Source organism: Petaurus breviceps, unplaced genomic scaffold, assembly GCF_028583685.1.
Source record: "Petaurus breviceps papuanus isolate PSGF00001 unplaced genomic scaffold, PetGlider_PUasm1.0 225, whole genome shotgun sequence".
Classification (NCBI taxonomy): domain Eukaryota; kingdom Metazoa; phylum Chordata; class Mammalia; order Diprotodontia; family Petauridae; genus Petaurus; species Petaurus breviceps.
The window spans coordinates 10,169,470-10,173,721 of record NW_027185889.1 but is presented as its reverse complement, the minus strand read 5'-3'; the positions used below and the strand labels follow the sequence as shown (position 1 = coordinate 10,173,721).

At 39.7% G+C, this 4,252-nt stretch overlaps 1 pseudogene; it reads right to left on the bottom strand.

Moving 5' to 3' along the window:
* Positions 1 to 508: 508 nt before the first annotated feature.
* LOC138166568 (metalloproteinase inhibitor 1 pseudogene) lies at positions 509 to 1,058 on the bottom strand (annotated as a pseudogene).
* Between the last annotated feature and the right edge of the window lie 3,194 nt (positions 1,059 to 4,252).

Genomic DNA, 4,252 nt, shown 5'->3' with positions numbered 1-4,252 from the left:
CTCCTTTTGAAGTCTGAGTGAGATCATGCCACAGAAAGGAAAGGAACCCAGTGGGATTTTCCACAAGATGAATACTTCATTTGGCCAGCTCTTAGAAGTATGGTGCTGGGAACAGATGTGCTGCTCAGCTCTGTTTCTTTGGTCTTTTCAGGAGTTCAGTTATTCCAATCAGGTAATTAGCAGCTACTAAAATAAAGCTGTCCTTGAGTGAAGCTTAATGCAGGAAAGGGGGCTATAGCAACTGTGGACTAGAATTCCATTTCTGATATCATGACCTAGGGTATTTTTGTTATACTAATTCAGAATCCATGATGAAGTGTACCCAGTAATAGTTTTATTTCATCATTGTTATCATCATCATGAACAAGAAATGTTTATTTACTGCCTACTATGTGTGTGGCATTGTTTTTTGTCAGGTTTTTCGGGTTGGGTTGGTTTCTAAGTATTTTACTAGCCATGGTTTCTTAGAAGGGAGAGAAGGGAGTTCTGGACCAGCTCAGGTTGTTGTCTATGGTACCTCAGTGCTCAGGAATTTCCAGGAACAAAAACCACTTATACATGACAGGCAGGCCAGGTGGAGGCTCTGAGAATCTGTCCATAGGCAGTTGATGTCACTCTCCACCTTGCATGGGATACTCAGGCAGTGCTGCACTGGTAACCACAGCCAGTGGCATAGTTCTGCCTGAAGTCCAGTTTCAGGACTGGGCTGAGGACCAGGGCTTCACGAACCTGAAGCTGGTGTCATGTAGCTGGTCCTCCATAGGTGGGTTGCAATCAGATACTCCTGGCTCTTGGACAGGGTCTTGTATAGGTAGCCACAGAGACTCTCCTGGGCTAAGGTGGTAAGGAACTTTGGGACCATTTGAACTTCTTAAAAACCTTGATCTTATACAGCAGACAAGAGAGGGTGTGATTGAGCTGGTAGATTGATAGGAATTTGGACATGACAATCATCTGATATACAGAAGTCTTCCTGAGGATATAATGGCCATAACATAGGCTTTCATAGTAGCCAGGAGCAGGAAAGTCAAGGCCAGAAAGAGGCTAGACATACCCATTTCCAGGATGTTCAGGGAGCATGGATTTTGAAACAGAAGCAGGAGCCAATGTCTGATTCCGGGACAAACTGTCCCATCAATTTTTTGCTTATTTATTGTGGTTTCACCAGCATGATTATCAGTTTGAATGAAAACAGAAAATCTTGATTTCAGTTTAGCTCTGCCACTGACTAGTTATGTGATTTTGGATGAGTCACTTAACTTCTCTGGGACCTCAACCTCTTCATCTGTAAATCAAGGGTTTGGACTAAGTGATCTCTGAGTTCCCTTCCAGCTAGAACATTTCTTGATTTTAAATTCAGAAATATTTATAAATCCTAATAGCTCCTTCAGAGCCAGCCAGGAGTATAGATAGGCAGCACGGCTTCTGTGCTGATTGAATAGGAATGAGGCCAGGTCTCTACAATGGAATCAAAGCAGAAAGTGGAGAGTCCATCATATGAATAATTCAAAGGGGAAAAAATCCCCATGGGTATCATGGTATTGGAATTCACTTGACTCATATTTCTGATCTGGAATCACTAGACTGCAATGTGACCTGTATCTCCATTACTTCCCCCCCGAAAAGTCTCATTTTCCTGTGGAAATTCAGCCTTTTCATGGATAATCATTTTTGTTCTAATAAGAAATCCCTGAGCTATAGAAATGAGTAGAAACTAGCCATGTATCACCAATCAATCAATCAACAATTGTAAGCAGCACATGTAAGGTCCTGGTGATACAAAGGTCAAAGTGGAACAATCCTTGCCTTCAATGAGTTTCCATTCTATTAAGGAAGATGGAATGTACATAAATACATATGTACAAAATAAATAGGAAGTACATTTATGGGGAAGGGGACACTAGCTGATAGGAAGTGAGGGATGGAGAATTCATAGATAGTGGCATTTATGTTGAGTTTTGAAGGTAACAAAAGATTCTAAGAGTCAGAGTTCATATATGAGGGCATTCCAGGTGTGGGAGATGGGAGTGGTTGAGTCATGTGTGAGGAAAATCAAATCAGGTGCTAATAGAAACAATCCAGTTATATTTGCTGTTGTCTTAATGGAGTTGGATGGAAATGGAATATAAAAAAATTTAAGTTTATCCTGTTCCCAAGATCCTTTTCATTATTCCTTTAAATCCATCATCATCTGAAATATTCAAAAGAGAAGTAAGACTTAGGAAAAAATTTTTCCCATGGACTTCCATGAACATCCAATGGGTTGGCCTACTTAAGCCATGAGCACTTCCGTGAGTCTCTCCTCGGTCATATTGGCAGGTTACACATACATTCAACTCATTTATATGCCTAGTTTCAGAAAGCTAATACTGAGACAATTAGATACCCTGGGTGGAGAAAACAAAAGGCAAAGAATATCTTACCCAAGAAAACATTAGCCTGTCCCCCCTCCCCCCCCCAGGAAGGTAGAGTCTAAACTCAAGCACCAAATGTAGCTTAATGGACTCAAGCACTTAATGCAGCTTTTTTTTTTTGCATCAGTTGGTGAAAAGGTCATCAGAATCATAAATTCAGGCATTTTGTCCTCAAGAATTGGCAAGGAAGACCCTTATTAGTATTGTAAATTAAAAACTCTTAAGCATTTCTTGCTTTCTCCAATGGTTGAAAATACTAATGAACTTCCTGTTATCTTACATAGGGTCATAGATTTAGAACTGGAAGGCACCTTAGGTGCCAACTAGTCCAATCCTCCCATTTAATAGATGAGGAAACCAAGGTACAGAATGGGTAAAGGATTTGCTCAAGACTACACACGTCCACACCTGCAAAGCTGGAATTAGAACCCAGATATCATGGTTATGAGTCTGGGGCAGGGAAGCCATCCTCTTACATATATTATTTCCTTTTAGCATTGGAGTTGTAATTATTCTCATTTTTATTTTATTCTTTTATTTCTTGGTATATGGAAAACTGTGGAACAGAAAGAATCAAGTCTTTTCCTCTGCCCAATACTGGGATACGACTCTGGGTTAAGGTGCTGACCTGCATTGGTGAAGAGAAATTCCTCACCAGGGAGTTCCCTATTCTAGTGAAACCTGAAGCTCACTATCTGGTATACATTCAGTTTATAAAACAGAAAGATGAGAAAAATCTAAAAATTATAGATCTTTACAAATTACAGATTACCTATGGAAGTCACTGGTTATTTTCTAAACTTAGAGGGAAGTATCTAAATCTATATAGATAGATATGTATATTTATTTATCTATATTGATATTCATGTCAATATCAGTATAGCTCAACCAAGGGAACTGTAAATTAAGATGCTGCCATTACCCTTCATAGTAATACATGATATATGCTGCCCCGGTGCAGAGGACTTATACTTCTGAAAAGTTCAGTCTTCCTCCCCCTCAAAAATACTCAAAAAACTGGTTTCTTTTGACTCCTTCACATTCTTTTGAGGGTCTTTAATATCACTTAATGAGGTGAGCACTATTAGATATGGCTAACGGTTCTCCAAGGTTATCCTTCTAAGGCAAGAGTTCTTAATATGTTATTTTTTTTTTTAATGTCATGGACCCCTTTTGGCAATCTGGTAGTATCTATGCATCCCTTCTCAGAATAATGTTTTTACATGCATAAATAAAACATATAGGGTTACAAAGGAAACCAATTATATTGAAATAATAATTTTAAAAATTAAGTTGAGAAAGAGCCAAGATGGCTGCATAGAAGCAGGAAAACTCCATGTACTCCCCCCATAACCATGTCAAATGCCAATAAAAATGACTCTAAACAAACTTTAGGGCTACAGAACCCACAAAGTGACAGAGAGAAACAAACCTCATGCTGAAAACAGCCCAGAAGACCAGCAGGAAGTGTCAATCACAGCACACAGGAGCCCAGCCCCCTGTGAGTCCATGGTTTTAGCCCCAGGGTGCCCGACCAGCCCCAGCTAGAGGGACATGGGGAGAGTGGATCACCAGCAGTTGTGGTGGTTTTCAGAATTATCAACCCACATACATGAGACAGCAGTCAATGACTATAGTATTCTACTGTTTGATAAACCCAAAGACCCCAGTTTTTGGGATAAGAACTCACTGTTTGACAAAAACTTCTGGGAAAACTGGAGTATAGTATGGCAAAACTGGGCATAGACCATTATCTAACACCATACACCAAAATCAAGCCTAAATGGGTGCATGATCTAAATATAAAGGCTGATACTGTAAGCAATCTGGGAAAGCAA